This window comes from Heptranchias perlo, chromosome 35, assembly GCF_035084215.1.
Source record: "Heptranchias perlo isolate sHepPer1 chromosome 35, sHepPer1.hap1, whole genome shotgun sequence".
Classification (NCBI taxonomy): domain Eukaryota; kingdom Metazoa; phylum Chordata; class Chondrichthyes; order Hexanchiformes; family Hexanchidae; genus Heptranchias; species Heptranchias perlo.
This window is the reverse complement of record NC_090359.1, coordinates 4,858,422-4,879,676: the sequence shown is the minus strand read 5'-3', so window position 1 is coordinate 4,879,676 and position 21,255 is coordinate 4,858,422. Positions and strand designations below refer to the sequence as shown.

Genomic DNA, 21,255 nt, shown 5'->3' with positions numbered 1-21,255 from the left:
CATTACAATTAGATCACCCCTTAATCGCCTATAATCAAGAAACGACACGTCTCGTCTGCACGACCTGTCCTCATAATTTAACCCTTTTAGCCCCAGTATCATTCTGGTGAATCTATTCTACACCCCACTCAAGGCCAATATGTCCCTCCTGGGGTACGGTGCCCTGAACTGAATGCTGTACTCCAGATGTGGTCTAACCATAGCTTAATGCTTCCGTAGCATAACTTCCACGCTTTTTATTCCAGCCCCTTGAGATGAAGGCTCACATTCCATCAATTATTTTTTGTACTTGTCTGCTAGTTTTTAGTGCTTTATGGAGATAGACCCCTGAACCACTCTGCCCCTCCATAGTTCCTAGTTTCTCGTCATATAGAAAATACTCTGATTCAGATCTTTTTAAGGTTCCAAGTGGATTATATCACACTTCTCCACATTGAACTCCATCTGTCATTGTTTTACCCTCTCATTTAATCATCAATGTCCCTTCACTACTTTCTGCTCCCATCTACACGACTTACTGCGCCACCCAACTTGCTGGTTTAAGATTGAAAACTGCCCTCCGCTTCACTGTAAGTGCAAGAGACAACTTTCGAAATGCCGTGTAGTATTACAGACCGGCTCGTTGGACCTGCTCGTTTCATCTCATCTCAATTTCATCAAACCGGAATATGACTGAAATAGACGATGATGAATCACAGCTCGAGAAACCGATCCCCTCTACCAATGGGGACTGCGACTTCCAACAAGTAGGCATTCATGGACAAGGTGATTCTGCTGCTCAGAAATAATACAGCACAGATCATCACTCGTGCCAGCTTCACACCCTTTAGTTTGGAAAAGTAAACTGATGGTGGACAGCTGCTGTCGTAAAATGATTTCCAAAACTAAAATCAAATGGATTTGTTCTGTGTTGTGAATTACTATTTGTCTGATTCGGGTAATCAGAGCAGTGGGGACTGCATTTTGTACATTTCCAATACCAACCACCAATCACGTGAGCCTGTCGTTCCTTTCCCGTCCCAAGTCCTCTTTTACATTTCGATGACTTTCCCGAACTTTGCTTGGAGGACTGTTCGAATCGCAGTCCAGCCCTTCCCAATGTCGCATCTTCTAAATCTCCACCCAGGATTTTCACTGGTGCAACTTTCATCAACTTGGGCTACACTTTAATTTCAAAAGCAAAGTACTGCGGATGCTGGAAATCTGAAATATCAACAGAAAATGTTGGATACATTCAGCCGGTCAGGCAGCATCTGTGGAGCGAGTTCTGATGAAAGGTCACCGACCTGAAAGGTTCCCTCTGTTTCTCTCTCCACAGATGCTGTCTGACCTGCTGAGAGTTCTCAACATTTTCTGTTTCTGCTTTTTAATTTGTTCTTCGTGTCGACCCATTGCGCGGCATCTGGTGGTTTGGATTCGGGGATTTTACCGCCGCGGTTTGGGTCGATTCCCGGTCAGAAAAATAATTTTCACAGAACAGTGATGAACTTTATGAAATGAATGCACGAAACTGATGAAACCCTGTGAAAGATAAATAATTGTTGTAATCGCTGTGAATGAAGCGATAACGTTCTGCAAACTGGCTGACGAAAATACGAACATGGTTACCGAGTGAGAGTGACACGTGAGTAAGTTATTGTGTTTGCATGTGATGAACTTTCATCCGTTCTCATTTTCAATACTGTGTTTTAAGAGTCTGGTTAAAATGTTCAGTGTTTATGACACCAGGAAAGTGGTGCAGCCGTTGCTAAATTTAAAAGGAACAACGAATTATCACCCCCTTTTCACAAGAGCAAATTCCCAAATAACTTTCCCGCCTGCGATCAAACCAGAGACTTTTCACATGTGAGGTGAACGTGATAACCGCTAAACTGCGGAAACCGTTGCTTTTGACATGGCATCGTGTGGCTTCTCCGTTAAACAGCGGCTTTCAGCATCTGGATTCGAGAGTGGGGATCCTGAGCTGTTCGTGAAGCGGTCTGGTTGCATCTCGCTCTCCCTGTTGGTGGGGAGTTCGCAGATTCAATCAGTGAGGAGTCTTACAACATTAGGTTATAGTCGAAAAGCTTTATTGGAATCACAAGTTTGTGATTCTAATAAAGCTGTTGGACTATGACCTGGTGTTATCAGAGTCTTGACATTTGTCCAACCCAGTCCATCACCGGTATCTCCACATCCATCAGTGAGGATCGAGCTATTTTCTTTTCACCCCGAACTTCATGCATCAGTGCCTTGCAATGTTTATGCACTGATTATTCAACACGACAAGCTGCGCTGAGCAGTGTGAAACAGAAGCAGCAACGAGGGAACCGATGGATTTGACAGCAGCTGTGTGATTGGCTCAGCATTTATACTTTTCAGAGGGAAAAGTGGGGAAGCTGAAAGTATGGATGAGAAAGGGCGGAGCCAAAATGGCAGGTTGGGATTGACCAGTGCTTGCAGGTTTGCTGATGGCAGACGTTTGCATGAGCCTCGTGCAGTCAATGATGCAGCGCCATGGTGATGCTGATAAAGGAGCCCAGTATCTTTGAAGGGAGGGGGCCGCTTGTTTTAATAAATGAGTTACATGGTGTAATGGTGAGCAGTCTGGACTTTGAATCTAACGATCCGAATTCAAATCTCGGTGGAACCTCCACCTTTGTCTCATTTGTTTGTAATTTATGGGGAAATAAATAAGAGGCACCCGGAATCCCATCCCTGTTCCTGGGCAATTCGCAACCTCAATCAATGAGGCTCGAGCTCCTGGCAGAAATTTGGCCTTTTGTTCAAGGCAAATCGTATTGAACTAACTTGATAGAGTTTTTGATGAGGTAACGGAGAAGGATGCTGAGGTCAATGCGATTGATGTGGTGTATGTAAACTTTCAAAAGGCGATTAATAAAGTGCCTTATGATAGCCTTGTCATCAAGATTGATACCCATAGAATAAAAGGAGCAGTAGCAATATGGATACAAAATTGCCTCAGTAACAGGAACCAGAGAGGAGTGATGAACGGTTGTTTTTCGGATGGGAGGGAGGTGTCCAGTAATGTGCCCCCACAGGTCGGTGTTCACATCACTGCCCTTTTTGATATTTATTAATGACTTGTGCTTGGGTGTCCAGGGAACAATTTCCAAATTTCAAGATGACACAAACCTTGGAATTATAGTGAACAGTGAGGAGGATAGTGATAGACTTCAAGAGCATATATAAATTGAACGCAGCAAAATGCAAGGTGATACATCTCAGTGGTCGGAAGAACGAGGAGAAGCAATGTAAATAAGAGGGCTCAATTCGAAAAGGGTACAGGAGCAGAGAGATATGGGGGAAAAGTGCACAAATCGTTGAATGTAGCGAGGCTGGTTGAGAATGCGGTTCAAAAAGCATACGGGATCCTGGGCTTTATAAATACAGGCATAGAACACTAAAGCACGGAATTCATGATGATCCTTTATAAAATATTAGTTCGACCACAACTGGAGTATTGTGTCCAGATCTGGGCACCGCACTTTAGGAAAAATGCGAAGGTCTAAGAGAGGGTGCAGAAAAGATGAACGAGAATGATTCCAGGGATGAGGGAATTTAGTGGCGTGGATAGACTGGAGAAGCTGGGCATGTTCTTCTTGGAAGAGAGAAGATTGAGAGGAGATTTGATAGAGCTATTTAAGCTCATGAGGGGTATTGACAGAATAAATGTAGACAAACTGTTCCTATTGGCGGAAAGGTCAAGAACCAGAGGACATAGATTTAAGGTGACTGGCAAAAGAATCAAAAGTGACTTGAGGAAAAACCTTTTTTACACAGTGAGTGGTTAGGAAATGCAATGCAATGCCAGGGGTTGTGGTGGAGGCAGATTCAATCGTGGCTTTCAAGAGGGAACTGAAAAATACTTTAAAGGAAAACATGCCGAGGGCTACGGGGATAGGGCGAGGGAGTGGGATTGGCTGGATTGCTGTTGCATAGAGCTGTCAGGACTCGAAGGGCCGAACGGCCTACTTCCGTGCTGTAACCTTTCTATGAGTCCATAAGCTCAGCCTGTCTTTTGCTTTCCTAAATCTTCAGAAGACAAAGTTGCTTTATGTGCAACGCTGCGCTTCACTGCACCAAAAATGGTGTTTGCTGAATTTTTCTTTGCAATCTGCATTCAGCAGGCAAACATGCAGAAATTCAAAGCACTGTCTCTTGAAATGCAGGCATTGCTTGGATCGTGCCCTCGCACAAAGTTTACATTTTGTTTTAGGCCAATCTTCATGCATCAGTGCCTTGCAATATTTATTCACAGATTATCCGGCACGACTGTCATCGGAGCTGCGCTGAGCAGATTGAAAGAGAAGCAGTGACGAGGGAAGCGATAGGTTTGACTCGCTGCTGTGTGATTGGCTGAACATCGATACTAAGCAGAATGAAAAGGTTGGAAGCTGAAGGAAGAGATGAGAAAGGGTCAAGTCAAAGTGGCAGTTTGGAATTGTCAAGTTCTTGTAGTTTTGCTGATGGGAGCGGTGTGGCAACAGCCTCGAGAAGTCAGTGATGCAGCGACGTGGCCGTGCTTAGAAAAGAGCCAAATGTCTTTTGATGGAGGGTGCGACTTTTGTTAACAAATGGGTTCCATGGTGTAATGGTGAGCACTCTAGACTCTGAATCTAGCGATCCGAGTTCGAATCTCGGTGGAACCTGATTTGTTTTTGTCCCATTCGTTTGCAACTGCAGGGCAAAAAAAACAAAATGCAGCGGGAATCCACTGCCTGCTCGTGGGAAGTCGCTGTCAATCAATGAGGTTCCAGTTGCTTCTATCGGTTTCAGTTCATCAGCTCAACCGGACTTCAGCTTTCCCAAATCAACAGAAGAGAAAGCTGTATTTTGTTTAATGCTGAGTTTCTCTGCACCAGAGAATGGTGTTTGCAGAACTTTTCTTTGTAATCTGCATTCAGCAATCAAGCATGTAGAAATTCAAAGCATTGTTTCTTGAAAGGCAAGAATTGCTTGGATCATGTCCTCGGGCAATGTTGACATTTTCTTATCAAGATGTTGCAGTTTTGATGATGGGAGAGGTTTGTCGGTAGCCTCGAGGTGTCAGTGATGTGGGGTTAAGGCAGTGCTGATAAAACAGCCAAGTGTTTTTGACTGGTGGGTGCCAGCTGAAGTAATCAGTTGGTTCACACAGTGCAATAACAAGGGCATTCTGGACTTGGATTCCAGCGATCCAAATTCAAATTTCGATCAACCTTCGAATTTTGTCCTTTTCGTTTGCAAATTGAGGGCAAACAAGTTAAAATCACTTGGAATCTAATCCCTGTTGGTGGGGAGTTCGCAGCTTTAATCAGTGAGGATCGAGCTCTTTTCATTTCACCCCGAACTTCATGCATCAGTGCCTTGCAATGTTTATGCACTGATTATCCAACAAGACGAGCTGCGCTGAGCAGTGTGAAACAGAAGCATCAACGAGGGAAGCGATGGATTTGACAGCAGCTGTGCGATTGGCTGAGCATCTCTACTTATCAGAGGGAAAAGTGGGGAAGCTGGAAGTATGGATGAGAAAAGGCCAAAGTGGCAGGTTGGGATTGACCAGTGCTTGCAGTTTTGCTGATGGCAGACGTTTGCCAGTCGCCTCGTGCAGTCAATGATGCAGCGCCATGGCGATGCTGATAATGGAGCCCAGTATCCTTGAAGGGAAGGGGGTCGCATGTTTTAAAGAATGGGTTTCATGGTGTAATGGTGAGCACTCTGGACTTTGAATCCAGCGATCCGAGTTCAAATCTCGGTGGAACCTCAACTTTTGTCCCTTTCGTTTGTAACTTTTGGGGAAACAAATAAAAGTCACCTGGAATCCCATCCCTGTTCGTGGGAAGTTCGGAGCCTCTATCAATGAGGTTCGAGCTAATTGTATAAATTTGGGCTTTTGTTAAAGGCAAATCGTATTGAACTAACTTGATAGAGTTTTTGATGAGGTAACGGAGAAGGATGCTGAGGTCAATGCGATTGATGTGGTGTATGTAAACTTTCAAAAGGCGATTAATAAAGTGCCTTATGATAGCCTTGTCATCAAGATTGATACCCATAGAATAAAAGGAGCAGTAGCAATATGGATACAAAATTGCCTCAGTAACAGGAACCAGAGAGGAGTGATGAACGGTTGTTTTTCGGATGGGAGGGAGGAGTCCAGTAATGTGCCCCACAGGTCGGTGCTCGCACCACTGCCCTTTTTGATGTTTATTAATGACTTGGACTTGGGTGTCCAGGGAACAATTTCCAAATTTCAAGATGACACAAACCTTGGAATTATAGTGAACAGTGAGGAGGATAGTGATAGACTTCAAGAGGATATATAAATTGAACGCAGCAAAATGCAAGGTGATACATCTCAGTGGTCGGAAGAACGAGGAGAAGCAATGTAAATAAGAGGGCTCAATTCGAAAAGGGTACAGGAGCAGAGAGATATGGGGGAAAAGTGCACAAATCGTTGAATGTAGCGAGGCTGGTTGAGAATGCGGTTCAAAAAGCATACGGGATCCTGGGCTTTATAAATACAGGCAGAGAACACTAAAGCACGGAATTCATGATGATCCTTTATAAAACATTAGTTCGACCACAACTGGAGTATTGTGTCCAGATCTGGGCACCGCACTTTAGGAAAAATGCGAAGGTCTAAGAGAGGGTGCAGAAAAGATGAACGAGAATGATTCCAGGGATGAGGGAATTTAGTGGCGTGGATAGACTGGAGAAGCTGGGCATGTTCTTCTTGGAAGAGAGAAGATTGAGAGGAGATTTGATAGAGCTATTTAAGCTCATGAGGGGTATTGACAGAATAAATGTAGACAAACTGTTCCTATTGGCGGAAAGGTCAAGAACCAGAGGACATAGATTTAAGGTGACTGGCAAAAGAATCAAAAGTGACTTGAGGAAAAACCTTTTTTACACAGTGAGTGGTTAGGAAATGCAATGCAATGCCAGGGGTTGTGGTGGAGGCAGATTCAATCGTGGCTTTCAAGAGGGAACTGAAAAATACTTTAAAGGAAAACATGCCGAGGGCTACGGGGATAGGGCGAGGGAGTGGGATTGGCTGGATTGCTGTTGCATAGAGCTGTCAGGACTCGAAGGGCCGAACGGCCTACTTCCGTGCTGTAACCTTTCTATGAGTCCATAAGCTCAGCCTGTCTTTTGCTTTCCTAAATCTTCAGAAGACAAAGTTGCTTTATGTGCAACGCTGCGCTTCACTGCACCAAAAATGGTGTTTGCTGAATTTTTCTTTGCAATCTGCATTCAGCAGGCAAACATGCAGAAATTCAAAGCACTGTCTCTTGAAATGCAGGCATTGCTTGGATCGTGCCCTCGCACAAAGTTTACATTTTGTTTTAGGCCAATCTTCATGCATCAGTGCCTTGCAATATTTATTCACAGATTATCCGGCACGACTGTCATCGGAGCTGCGCTGAGCAGATTGAAAGAGAAGCAGTGACGAGGGAAGCGATAGGTTTGACTCGCTGCTGTGTGATTGGCTGAACATCGATACTAAGCAGAATGAAAAGGTTGGAAGCTGAAGGAAGAGATGAGAAAGGGTCAAGTCAAAGTGGCATTTTGGAATTGTCAAGTTCTTGTAGTTTTGCTGATGGGAGCGGTGTGGCAACAGCCTCGAGAAGTCAGTGATGCAGCGACGTGGCCGTGCTTAGAAAAGAGCCAAATGTCTTTTGATGGAGGGTGCGACTTTTGTTAACAAATGGGTTCCATGGTGTAATGGTGAGCACTCTAGACTCTGAATCTAGCGATCCGAGTTCGAATCTCGGTGGAACCTGATTTGTTTTTGTCCCATTCGTTTGCAACTGCAGGGCAAAAAAAACAAAATGCAGCGGGAATCCACTGCCTGCTCGTGGGAAGTCGCTGTCAATCAATGAGGTTCCAGTTGCTTCTATCGGTTTCAGTTCATCAGCTCAACCGGACTTCAGCTTTCCCAAATCAACAGAAGAGAAAGCTGTATTTTGTTTAATGCTGAGTTTCTCTGCACCAGAGAATGGTGTTTGCAGAACTTTTCTTTGTAATCTGCATTCAGCAATCAAGCATGTAGAAATTCAAAGCATTGTTTCTTGAAAGGCAAGAATTGCTTGGATCATGTCCTCGGGCAATGTTGACATTTTCTTATCAAGATGTTGCAGTTTTGATGATGGGAGAGGTTTGTCGGTAGCCTCGAGGTGTCAGTGATGTGGGGTTAAGGCAGTGCTGATAAAACAGCCAAGTGTTTTTGACTGGTGGGTGCCAGCTGAAGTAATCAGTTGGTTCACACAGTGCAATAACAAGGGCATTCTGGACTTGGATTCCAGCGATCCAAATTCAAATTTCGATCAACCTTCGAATTTTGTCCTTTTCGTTTGCAAATTGAGGGCAAACAAGTTAAAATCACTTGGAATCTAATCCCTGTTGGTGGGGAGTTCGCAGCTTTAATCAGTGAGGATCGAGCTCTTTTCATTTCACCCCGAACTTCATGCATCAGTGCCTTGCAATGTTTATGCACTGATTATCCAACAAGACGAGCTGCGCTGAGCAGTGTGAAACAGAAGCATCAACGAGGGAAGCGATGGATTTGACAGCAGCTGTGCGATTGGCTGAGCATCTCTACTTATCAGAGGGAAAAGTGGGGAAGCTGGAAGTATGGATGAGAAAAGGCCAAAGTGGCAGGTTGGGATTGACCAGTGCTTGCAGTTTTGCTGATGGCAGACGTTTGCCAGTCGCCTCGTGCAGTCAATGATGCAGCGCCATGGCGATGCTGATAATGGAGCCCAGTATCCTTGAAGGGAAGGGGGTCGCATGTTTTAAAGAATGGGTTTCATGGTGTAATGGTGAGCACTCTGGACTTTGAATCCAGCGATCCGAGTTCAAATCTCGGTGGAACCTCAACTTTTGTCCCTTTCGTTTGTAACTTTTGGGGAAACAAATAAAAGTCACCTGGAATCCCATCCCTGTTCGTGGGAAGTTCGGAGCCTCTATCAATGAGGTTCGAGCTAATTGTATAAATTTGGGCTTTTGTTAAAGGCAAATCGTATTGAACTAACTTGATAGAGTTTTTGATGAGGTAACGGAGAAGGATGCTGAGGTCAATGCGATTGATGTGGTGTATGTAAACTTTCAAAAGGCGATTAATAAAGTGCCTTATGATAGCCTTGTCATCAAGATTGATACCCATAGAATAAAAGGAGCAGTAGCAATATGGATACAAAATTGCCTCAGTAACAGGAACCAGAGAGGAGTGATGAACGGTTGTTTTTCGGATGGGAGGGAGGAGTCCAGTAATGTGCCCCACAGGTCGGTGCTCGCACCACTGCCCTTTTTGATGTTTATTAATGACTTGGACTTGGGTGTCCAGGGAACAATTTCCAAATTTCAAGATGACACAAACCTTGGAATTATAGTGAACAGTGAGGAGGATAGTGATAGACTTCAAGAGGATATATAAATTGAACGCAGCAAAATGCAAGGTGATACATCTCAGTGGTCGGAAGAACGAGGAGAAGCAATGTAAATAAGAGGGCTCAATTCGAAAAGGGTACAGGAGCAGAGAGATATGGGGGAAAAGTGCACAAATCGTTGAATGTAGCGAGGCTGGTTGAGAATGCGGTTCAAAAAGCATACGGGATCCTGGGCTTTATAAATACAGGCAGAGAACACTAAAGCACGGAATTCATGACGATCCTTTATAAAACATTAGTTCGACCACAACTGGAGTATTGTGTCCAGATCTGGGCACCGCACTTTAGGAAAAATGCGAAGGTCTAAGAGAGGGTGCAGAAAAGATGAACGAGAATGATTCCAGGGATGAGGGAATTTAGTGGCGTGGATAGACTGGAGAAGCTGGGCATGTTCTTCTTGGAAGAGAGAAGATTGAGAGGAGATTTGAGAGAGCTATTTAAGCTCATGAGGGGTATTGAAAGAATAAATGTAGACAAACTGTTCCTATTGGCGGAAAGGTCAAGAACCAGAGGACATAGATTTAAGGTGACTGGCAAAAGAATCAAAAGTGACTTGAGGAAAAACCTTTTTTTCACAGTGAGTGGTTAGGAAATGCAATGCAATGCCAGGGGTCGTGGTGGAGGCAGATTCAATCCTGGCTTTCAAGAGGGAACTGAAAAATACTTTAAAGGAAAACATGCCGAGGGCTACGGGGATAGGGCGAGGGAGTGGGATTGGCTGGATTGCTGTTGCAGAGAGCTGTCAGGACTCGAAGGGACGAACGGCCTACTTCCGTGCTGTAACCTTTCTATGAGTCCATAAGCTCAGCCTGTCTTTTGCTTTCCTAAATCTTCAGAAGACAAAGTTGCTTTATGTGCAACGCTGCGCTTCACTGCACCAAAAATGGTGTTTGCTGAATTTTTCTTTGCAATTTGCATTCAGCAGGCAAACATGCAGAAATTCAAAGCACTGTCTCTTGAAATGCAGGCATTGCTTGGATCGTGCCCTCGCACAAAGTTTACATTTTGTTTTAGGCCAATCTTCATGCATCAGTGCCTTGCAATATTTATTCACAGATTATCCGGCACGACTGTCATCGGAGCTGCGCTGAGCAGATTGAAAGAGAAGCAGTGACGAGGGAAGCGATAGGTTTGACTCGCTGCTGTGTGATTGGCTGAACATCGATACTAAGCAGAAGGAAAAGGTTGGAAGCTGAAGGAAGAGATGAGAAAGGGTCAAGTCAAAGTGGCAGTTTGGAATTGTCAAGTTCTTGTCGTTTTGCTGATGGGAGCGGTGTGGCAACAGCCTCGAGAAGTCAGTGATGCAGCGACGTGGCCGTGCTTAGAAAAGAGCCAAATGTCTTTTGATGGAGGGTGCGACTTTTGTTAACAAATGGGTTCCATGGTGTAATGGTGAGCACTCTAGACTCTGAATCTAGCGATCCGAGTTCGAATCTCGGTGGAACCTGATTTGTTTTTGTCCCATTCGTTTGCAACTGCAGGGCAAAAAAAACAAAATGCAGCGGGAATCCACTCCCTGCTGGTGGGAAGTCACTGTCAATCAATGAGGTTCCAGTTGCTTCTATCGGTTTCAGTTCATCAGCTCAACCGGACTTTAGCTTTCCCAAATCAACAGAAGAGAAAGCTGTATTTTGTTTAATGCTGAGTTTCACTGCACCAGAGAATGGTGTTTGCAGAACTTTTCTTTGTAATCTGCATTCAGCAATCAAGCATGTAGAAATTCAAAGCATTGTTTCTTGAAAGGCAAGAATTGCTTGGATCATGTCCTCGGGCAATGTTGACATTTTCTTATCAAGATGTTGCAGTTTTGATGATGGGAGAGGTTTGTCGGTAGCCTCGAGGTGTCAGTGATGTGGGGTTAAGGCAGTGCTGATAAAACAGCCAAGTGTTTTTGACTGGTGGGTGCCAGCTGAAGTAATCAGTTGGTTCACACAGTGCAATAACAAGGGCATTCTGGACTTGGATTCCTGCGATCCAAATTCAAATTTCGATCAACCTTCGAATTTTGTCCTTTTCGTTTGCAAATTGAGGGCAAACAAGTTAAAATCACTTGGAATCTAATCCCTGTTGGTGGGGAGTTCGCAGCTTTAATCAGTGAGGATCGAGCTCTTTTCATTTCACCCCGAACTTCATGCATCAGTGCCTTGCAATGTTTATGCACTGATTATCCAACAAGACGAGCTGCGCTGAGCAGTGTGAAACAGAAGCATCAACGAGGGAAGCGATGGATTTGACAGCAGCTGTGCGATTGGCTGAGCATCTCTACTTATCAGAGGGAAAAGTGGGGAAGCTGGAAGTATGGATGAGAAAAGGCCAAAGTGGCAGGTTGGGATTGACCAGTGCTTGCAGTTTTGCTGATGGCAGACGTTTGCCAGTCGCCTCGTGCAGTCAATGATGCAGCGCCATGGCGATGCTGATAATGGAGCCCAGTATCCTTGAAGGGAAGGGGGTCGCATGTTTTAAAGAATGGGTTTCATGGTGTAATGGTGAGCACTCTGGACTTTGAATCCAGCGATCCGAGTTCAAATCTCGGTGGAACCTCAACTTTTGTCCCTTTCGTTTGTAACTTTTGGGGAAACAAATAAAAGTCACCTGGAATCCCATCCCTGTTCGTGGGAAGTTCGGAGCCTCTATCAATGAGGTTCGAGCTAATTGTATAAATTTGGGCTTTTGTTAAAGGCAAATCGTATTGAACTAACTTGATAGAGTTTTTGATGAGGTAACGGAGAAGGATGCTGAGGTCAATGCGATTGATGTGGTGTATGTAAACTTTCAAAAGGCGATTAATAAAGTGCCTTATGATAGCCTTGTCATCAAGATTGATACCCATAGAATAAAAGGAGCAGTAGCAATATGGATACAAAATTGCCTCAGTAACAGGAACCAGAGAGGAGTGATGAACGGTTGTTTTTCGGATGGGAGGGAGGAGTCCAGTAATGTGCCCCACAGGTCGGTGCTCGCACCACTGCCCTTTTTGATGTTTATTAATGACTTGGACTTGGGTGTCCAGGGAACAATTTCCAAATTTCAAGATGACACAAACCTTGGAATTATAGTGAACAGTGAGGAGGATAGTGATAGACTTCAAGAGGATATATAAATTGAACGCAGCAAAATGCAAGGTGATACATCTCAGTGGTCGGAAGAACGAGGAGAAGCAATGTAAATAAGAGGGCTCAATTCGAAAAGGGTACAGGAGCAGAGAGATATGGGGGAAAAGTGCACAAATCGTTGAATGTAGCGAGGCTGGTTGAGAATGCGGTTCAAAAAGCATACGGGATCCTGGGCTTTATAAATACAGGCAGAGAACACTAAAGCACGGAATTCATGATGATCCTTTATAAAACATTAGTTCGACCACAACTGGAGTATTGTGTCCAGATCTGGGCACCGCACTTTAGGAAAAATGCGAAGGTCTAAGAGAGGGTGCAGAAAAGATGAACGAGAATGATTCCAGGGATGAGGGAATTTAGTGGCGTGGATAGACTGGAGAAGCTGGGCATGTTCTTCTTGGAAGAGAGAAGATTGAGAGGAGATTTGAGAGAGCTATTTAAGCTCATGAGGGGTATTGAAAGAATAAATGTAGACAAACTGTTCCTATTGGCGGAAAGGTCAAGAACCAGAGGACATAGATTTAAGGTGACTGGCAAAAGAATCAAAAGTGACTTGAGGAAAAACCTTTTTTTCACAGTGAGTGGTTAGGAAATGCAATGCAATGCCAGGGGTCGTGGTGGAGGCAGATTCAATCCTGGCTTTCAAGAGGGAACTGAAAAATACTTTAAAGGAAAACATGCCGAGGGCTACGGGGATAGGGCGAGGGAGTGGGATTGGCTGGATTGCTGTTGCAGAGAGCTGTCAGGACTCGAAGGGACGAACGGCCTACTTCCGTGCTGTAACCTTTCTATGAGTCCATAAGCTCAGCCTGTCTTTTGCTTTCCTAAATCTTCAGAAGACAAAGTTGCTTTATGTGCAACGCTGCGCTTCACTGCACCAAAAATGGTGTTTGCTGAATTTTTCTTTGCAATTTGCATTCAGCAGGCAAACATGCAGAAATTCAAAGCACTGTCTCTTGAAATGCAGGCATTGCTTGGATCGTGCCCTCGCACAAAGTTTACATTTTGTTTTAGGCCAATCTTCATGCATCAGTGCCTTGCAATATTTATTCACAGATTATCCGGCACGACTGTCATCGGAGCTGCGCTGAGCAGATTGAAAGAGAAGCAGTGACGAGGGAAGCGATAGGTTTGACTCGCTGCTGTGTGATTGGCTGAACATCGATACTAAGCAGAAGGAAAAGGTTGGAAGCTGAAGGAAGAGATGAGAAAGGGTCAAGTCAAAGTGGCAGTTTGGAATTGTCAAGTTCTTGTCGTTTTGCTGATGGGAGCGGTGTGGCAACAGCCTCGAGAAGTCAGTGATGCAGCGACGTGGCCGTGCTTAGAAAAGAGCCAAATGTCTTTTGATGGAGGGTGCGACTTTTGTTAACAAATGGGTTCCATGGTGTAATGGTGAGCACTCTAGACTCTGAATCTAGCGATCCGAGTTCGAATCTCGGTGGAACCTGATTTGTTTTTGTCCCATTCGTTTGCAACTGCAGGGCAAAAAAAACAAAATGCAGCGGGAATCCACTCCCTGCTGGTGGGAAGTCACTGTCAATCAATGAGGTTCCAGTTGCTTCTATCGGTTTCAGTTCATCAGCTCAACCGGACTTTAGCTTTCCCAAATCAACAGAAGAGAAAGCTGTATTTTGTTTAATGCTGAGTTTCACTGCACCAGAGAATGGTGTTTGCAGAACTTTTCTTTGTAATCTGCATTCAGCAATCAAGCATGTAGAAATTCAAAGCATTGTTTCTTGAAAGGCAAGAATTGCTTGGATCATGTCCTCGGGCAATGTTGACATTTTCTTATCAAGATGTTGCAGTTTTGATGATGGGAGAGGTTTGTCGGTAGCCTCGAGGTGTCAGTGATGTGGGGTTAAGGCAGTGCTGATAAAACAGCCAAGTGTTTTTGACTGGTGGGTGCCAGCTGAAGTAATCAGTTGGTTCACACAGTGCAATAACAAGGGCATTCTGGACTTGGATTCCTGCGATCCAAATTCAAATTTCGATCAACCTTCGAATTTTGTCCTTTTCGTTTGCAAATTGAGGGCAAACAAGTTAAAATCACTTGGAATCTAATCCCTGTTGGTGGGGAGTTCGCAGCTTTAATCAGTGAGGATCGAGCTCTTTTCATTTCACCCCGAACTTCATGCATCAGTGCCTTGCAATGTTTATGCACTGATTATCCAACAAGACGAGCTGCGCTGAGCAGTGTGAAACAGAAGCATCAACGAGGGAAGCGATGGATTTGACAGCAGCTGTGCGATTGGCTGAGCATCTCTACTTATCAGAGGGAAAAGTGGGGAAGCTGGAAGTATGGATGAGAAAAGGCCAAAGTGGCAGGTTGGGATTGACCAGTGCTTGCAGTTTTGCTGATGGCAGACGTTTGCCAGTCGCCTCGTGCAGTCACTGATGCAGCGCCATGGCGATGCTGATAATGGAGCCCAGTATCGTTGAAGGGAAGGGGGTCGCATGTTTTAACGAATGGGTTTCATGGTGTAATGGTGAGCACTCTGGACTTTGAATCCAGCGATCCGAGTTCAAATCTCGGTGGAACCTCAACTTTTGTCCCTTTCGTTTGTAACTTTTGGGGAAACAAATAAAAGTCACCTGGAATCCCATCCCTGTTCGTGGGAAGTTCGGAGCCTCTATCAATGAGGTTCGAGCTAATTGTATAAATTTGGGCTTTTGTTAAAGGCAAATCGTATTGAACTAACTTGATAGAGTTTTTGATGAGGTAACGGAGAAGGATGCTGAGGTCAATGCGATTGATGTGGTGTAAGTAAACTTTCAAAAGGCGATTAATAAAGTGCCTTATGATAGCCTTGTCATCAAGATTGATACCCATAGAATAAAAGGAGCAGTAGCAATATGGATACAAAATTGCCTCAGTAACAGGAACCAGAGAGGAGTGATGAACGGTTGTTTTTCGGATTGGAGGGAGGTGTCCAGTAATGTGCCCCACAGGTCGGTGCTCGCACCACTGCCCTTTTTGATATTTATTAATGACTTGTACTTGGGTGTCCAGGGAACAATTTCCAAATTTCAAGATGACACAAACCTTGGAATTATAGTGAACAGTGAGGAGGATAGTGATAGACTTCAAGAGGATATATAAATTGAACGCAGAAAAATGCAAGGTGATACATCTCAGTGGTCGGAAGAACGAGGAGAAGCAATGTAAATAAGAGGGCTCAATTCGAAAAGGGTACAGGAGCAGAGAGATATGGGGGAAAAGTGCACAAATCGTTGAATGTAGCGAGGCTGGTTGAGAATGCGGTTCAAAAAGCATACGGGATCCTGGGCTTTATAAATACAGGCAGAGAACACTAAAGCACGGAATTCATGATGATCCTTTATAAAACATTAGTTCGACCACAACTGGAGTATTGTGTCCAGATCTGGGCACCGCACTTTAGGAAAAATGCGAAGGTCTAAGAGAGGGTGCAGAAAAGATGAACGAGAATGATTCCAGGGATGAGGGAATTTAGTGGCGTGGATAGACTGGAGAAGCTGGGCATGTTCTTCTTGGAAGAGAGAAGATTGAGAGGAGATTTGAGAGAGCTATTTAAGCTCATGAGGGGTATTGAAAGAATAAATGTAGACAAACTGTTCCTATTGGCGGAAAGGTCAAGAACCAGAGAACATAGATTTAAGGTGACTGGCAAAAGAATCAAAAGTGACTTGAGGAAAAACCTTTTTTTCACAGTGAGTGGTTAGGAAATGCAATGCAATGCCAGGGGTCGTGGTGGAGGCAGATTCAATCCTGGCTTTCAAGAGGGAACTGAAAAATACTTTAAAGGAAAACATGCCGAGGGCTACGGGGATAGGGCGAGGGAGTGGGATTGGCTGGATTGCTGTTGCAGAGAGCTGTCAGGACTCGAAGGGCCGAACGGCCTACTTCCGTGCTGTAACCTTTCTATGAGTCCATAAGCTCAACCTGTCTTTTGCTTTCCTAAATCTTCAGAAGACAAAGTTGCTTTATGTGCAACGCTGCGCTTCACTGCACCAAAAATGGTGTTTGCTGAATTTTTCTTTGCAATCTGCATTCAGCAGGCAAACATGCAGAAATTCAAAGCACTGTCTCTTGAAATGCAGGCATTGCTTGGATCGTGCCCTCGCACAAAGTTTACATTTTGTTTTAGGCCAATCTTCATGCATCAGTGCCTTGCAATATTTATTCACAGATTATCCGGCACGACTGTCATCGGAGCTGCGCTGAGCAGATTGAAAGAGAAGCAGTGACGAGGGAAGCGATAGGTTTGACTCGCTGCTGTGTGATTGGCTGAACATCGATACTAAGCAGAAGGAAAAGGTTGGATGCTGAAGGAAGAGATGAGAAAGGGTCAAGTCAAAGTGCCAGTTTGGAATTGTCAAGTTCTTGTAGTTTTGCTGATGGGAGCGGTGTGGCAACAGCCTCGAGAAGTCAGTGATGCAGCGACGTGGCCGTGCTTAGAAAAGAGCCAAATGTCTTTTGATGGAGGGTGCGACTTTTGTTAACAAATGGGTTCCATGATGTAATGGTGAGCAATCCAGACTCTGAATCTAGCGATCCGAGTTCGAATCTCGGTGGAACCTGATTTGTTTTTGTCCCATTCGTTTGCAACTGCAGGGCAAAAAAAACAAAATGCAGCAGGAATCCACTCCCTGCTGGTGGGAAGTCACTGTCAATCAATGAGGTTCCAGTTGCTTCTATCGGTTTCAGTTCATCAGCTCAACCGGACTTTCGCTTTCCCAAATCAACAGAAGAGAAAACTGTATTTTGTTTAATGCTGAGTTTCACTGCACCAGAGAATGGTGTTTGCAGAACTTTTCTTTGTAATCTGCATTCAGCAATCAAGCATGTAGAAATTCAAAGCATTGTTTCTTGAAAGGCAAGAATTGCTTGGATCATGTCCTCGGGCAATGTTGACATTTTCTTATCAAGATGTTGCAGTTTTGATGATGGGAGAGGTTTGTCGGTAGCCTCGAGGTGTCAGTGATGTGGGGTTAAGGCAGTGCTGATAAAACAGCGAAGTGTTTTTGACTGGTGGGTGCCAGCTGAAGTAATCAGTTGGTTCACACAGTGCAATAACAAGGGCATTCTGGACTTGGATTCCAGCGATCCAAATTCAAATTTCGATCAACCTTCGAATTTTGTCCTTTTCGTTTGCAAATTGAGGGCAAACAAGTTAAAATCACTTGGAATCTAATCCCTGTTGGTGGGGAGTTCGCAGCTTTAATCAGTGAGGATCGAGCTCTTTTCATTTCACCCCGAACTTCATGCATCAGTGCCTTGCAATGTTTATGCACTGATTATCCAACAAGACGAGCTGCGCTGAGCAGTGTGAAACAGAAGCATCAACGAGGGAAGCGATGGATTTGACAGCAGCTGTGCGATTGGCTGAGCATCTCTACTTATCAGAGGGAAAAGTGGGGAAGCTGGAAGTATGGATGAGAAAAGGCCAAAGTGGCAGGTTGGGATTGACCAGTGCTTGCAGTTTTGCTGATGGCAGACGTTTGCCAGTCGCCTCGTGCAGTCAATGATGCAGCGCCATGGCGATGCTGATAATGGAGCCCAGTATCCTTGAAGGGCAGGGGGTCGAATGTTTTAATGAATGGGTTTCATGGTGTAATGGTGAGCACTCTGGACTTTGAATCCAGCGATCCGAGTTCAAATCTCGGTGGAACCTCAACTTTTGTCCCTTTCGTTTGTAACTTTTGGGGAAACAAATAAAAGTCACCTGGAATCCCATCCCTGTTCGTGGGAAGTTCGGAGCCTCTATCAATGAGGTTCGAGCTAATTGTATAAATTTGGGCTTTTGTTAAAGGCAAATCGTATTGAACTAACTTGATAGAGTTTTTGATGAAGTAACGGAGAAGGATGCTGAGGTCAATGCGATTGATGTGGTGTATGTAAACTTTCAAAAGGCGATTAATAAAGTGCCTTATGATAGCCTTGTCATCAAGATTGATACCCATAGAATAAAAGGAGCAGTAGCAATATGGATACAAAATTGCCTCAGTAACAGGAACCAGAGAGGAGTGATGAACGGTTGTTTTTCGGATTGGAGGGAGGTGTCCAGTAATGTGCCCCACAGGTCGGTGCTCGCACCGCTGCCCTTTTTGATATTTATTAATGACTTTTACTTGGGTGTCCAGGGAACAATTTCCAAATTTCAAGATGACACAAACCTTGGAATTATAGTGAACAGTGAGGAGGATAGTGATAGACTTCAAGAGGATATATAAATTGAACGCAGAAAAATGCAAGGTGATACATCTCAGTGGTCGGAAGAACGAGGAGAAGCAATGTAAATAAGAGGGCTCAATTCGAAAAGGGTACAGGAGCAGAGAGATATGGGGGAAAAGTGCACAAATCGTTGAATGTAGCGAGGCTGGTTGAGAATGCGGTTCAAAAAGCATACGGGATCCTGGGCTTTATAAATACAGGCATAGAACACTAAAGCACGGAATTCATGATGATCCTTGATAAAACATTAGTTCGACCACAACTGGAGTATTGTGTCCAGATCTGGGCACCGCACTTCAGGAAAAATGCGAAGGTCTAAGAGAGGGTGCAGAAAAGATGAACGAGAATGATTCCAGGGATGAGGGAATTTAGTTCCGTGGATAGACTGGAGAAGCTGGGCATGTTCTTCTTGGAAGAGAGAAGATTGAGAGGAGATTTGATAGAGCTATTTAAGCTCATGAGGGGTATTGACAGAATAAATGTAGACAAACTGTTCCTATTGGCGGAAAGGTCAAGAACCAGAGGACATAGATTTAAGGTGACTGGCAAAAGAATCAAAAGTGACTTGAGGAAAAACTTTTTTGACACAGTGAGTGGTTAGGAAATGCAATGCAATGCCAGGGGTCGTGGTGGAGGCAGATTCAATCGTGGCTTTCAAGAGGGAACTGAAAAAAACTTTAAAGGAAAACATGCCGAGGGCTACGGGGATAGGGCGAGGGAGTGGGATTGGCTGGATTGCTGTTGCATGGAGCTGTCAGGACTCGAAGGGCCGAACGGCCTGCTTCCGTGCTGTAACCTTTCTATGAGTCCATAAGCTCAGCCTGTCTTTTGCTTTCCTAAATCTTCAGAAGACAAAGTTGCTTTATGTGCAACGCTGCGCTTCACTGCACCAAAAATGGTGTTTGCTGAATTTTTCTTTGCAATCTGCATTCAGCAGGCAAACATGCAGAAATTCAAAGCACTGTCTCTTGAAATGCAGGCATTGCTTGGATCGTGTCCTCGCACAAAGTTTACATTTTGTTTTAGGCCAATCTTCATGCATCAGTGCCTTGCAATATTTATTCACAGATTATCCGGCACGACTGTCATCGGAGCTGCGCTGAGCAGATTGAAAGAGAAGCAGTGACGAGGGAAGCGATAGGTTTGACTCGCTGCTGTGTGATTGGCTGAACATCGATACTAAGCAGAAGGAAAAGGTTGGAAGATGAAGGAAGAGATGAGAAAGGGTCAAGTCAAAGTGGCAGTTTGGAATTGTCAACTTGTTGTAGTTTTGCTGATGGGAGCGGTGTGGCAACAGCCTCGAGAAGTCAGTGATGCAGCGACGTGGCCGTGCTTAGAAAAGAGCCAAATGTCTTTTGATGGAGGGTGCGACTTTTGTTAACAAATGGGGTCCATGGTGTAATGGTGAGCACTCTAGACTCTGAATCTGGCGATCCGAGTTCGAATCTCCGTGGAACCTGATTTGTTTTTGTCCCATTCGTTTGCAACTGCAGGGCAAAAAAACAAAATGCAGCGGGAATCCACTCCCTGCTGGTGGGAAGTCACTGTCAATCAATGAGGTTCCAGTTGCTTCTGTCGGTTTCAGTTCATCAGCTCAACCGGACTTTTGTTTTCCCAAATCAACAGAAGAGAAAGCTGTATTTTGTTGAATGCTGAGTTTCACTGCACCAGAGAATGGTGTTTGCAGAACTTTTCTTTGTAATCTGCATTCAGCAATCAAGCATGCAGAAATCCAAAGCATTGTTTCTTGAAGTGCAAGAATTTCTTGGATCATGTCCTCGGGCAATGTTGACATTTTCTTGTCAAGATGTTGCAGTTTTGAGATTGGGAGAGGTTTGTCGGTCGCCTCGAGGTGTCAGTGATGTGGCATTATGGCAGTGCTAATAAAACAGCCAAGTGTCTTTGACTGGTGGGTGCCAGCTGAAGTAGTCAGTTGGTTCACACAGTGCAATAATAAGTATTCTGGACTTGGATTACAGCGATCCAAATTCAAATCTCGATTAACCTTCGAATTTTGTTCTATTCGTTTGCAAATTGAAGGCAAACAAGTTAAAATCACTTGGAATCTAATCCCTGTTGGTGGGGAGTTCGCAGCTTTCAGGAATTAGGATCGAGCTCTTTTCTTTTCACACCGAACTTCATGCATCAGTGCCTTGCAATGTTAATGCACTGAGTATCCAACAAGACGAGCTGCGCTGAGCAGTGTGAAACAGAAGCATCAACGTTGGAAGCGATGGATTTGACAGCAGCTGTGTGATTGGCTAAGCATCTCTATTTATCAGAGGGGAAAGTGGGGAAGCTGGAAGTATGGATGAGAAAAGGCCAAAGTGGCAGTTTGGGATTGACCAGTGCTTGCAGTTTTGCTGATGGCAGACGTTTGCCAGTCGCCTCGTGCAGTCACTGATGCAGCGCCATGGCGATGCTGATAAAGGAGCCCAGTATCTTTGAAGGGAAGGGGGCCGCATATTTCAATGAATGGGTTCCATGGTGTAACGGT

The 21,255-nt window shown here is 44.5% G+C and overlaps 9 non-coding genes across 9 annotated transcripts; all 9 read left to right on the top strand.

The window, feature by feature from the left end:
- Positions 1-4,580: 4,580 nt before the first annotated feature.
- Positions 4,581-4,652, top strand: trnaq-cug (transfer RNA glutamine (anticodon CUG)). The gene has a single exon. It is a non-coding gene; the product is annotated as a tRNA-Gln (tRNA).
- Positions 4,653-5,674: 1,022 nt separating this feature from the next.
- Positions 5,675-5,746, top strand: trnaq-uug (transfer RNA glutamine (anticodon UUG)). The gene has a single exon. It is a non-coding gene; the product is annotated as a tRNA-Gln (tRNA).
- Positions 5,747-7,693: 1,947 nt separating this feature from the next.
- Positions 7,694-7,765, top strand: trnaq-cug (transfer RNA glutamine (anticodon CUG)). Its single transcript has one exon. It is a non-coding gene; the product is annotated as a tRNA-Gln (tRNA).
- Positions 7,766-8,787: 1,022 nt separating this feature from the next.
- trnaq-uug (transfer RNA glutamine (anticodon UUG)) lies at positions 8,788-8,859 on the top strand. Its single transcript has one exon. It is a non-coding gene; the product is annotated as a tRNA-Gln (tRNA).
- Positions 8,860-10,806: 1,947 nt separating this feature from the next.
- trnaq-cug (transfer RNA glutamine (anticodon CUG)) lies at positions 10,807-10,878 on the top strand. Its single transcript has one exon. It is a non-coding gene; the product is annotated as a tRNA-Gln (tRNA).
- Positions 10,879-11,900: 1,022 nt separating this feature from the next.
- Positions 11,901-11,972, top strand: trnaq-uug (transfer RNA glutamine (anticodon UUG)). The gene has a single exon. It is a non-coding gene; the product is annotated as a tRNA-Gln (tRNA).
- Positions 11,973-13,919: 1,947 nt separating this feature from the next.
- On the top strand, positions 13,920-13,991 carry trnaq-cug (transfer RNA glutamine (anticodon CUG)). The gene has a single exon. It is a non-coding gene; the product is annotated as a tRNA-Gln (tRNA).
- Positions 13,992-15,013: 1,022 nt separating this feature from the next.
- On the top strand, positions 15,014-15,085 carry trnaq-uug (transfer RNA glutamine (anticodon UUG)). The gene has a single exon. It is a non-coding gene; the product is annotated as a tRNA-Gln (tRNA).
- Positions 15,086-18,126: 3,041 nt separating this feature from the next.
- Positions 18,127-18,198, top strand: trnaq-uug (transfer RNA glutamine (anticodon UUG)). Its single transcript has one exon. It is a non-coding gene; the product is annotated as a tRNA-Gln (tRNA).
- The last annotated feature ends 3,057 nt before the right edge of the window (positions 18,199-21,255 follow it).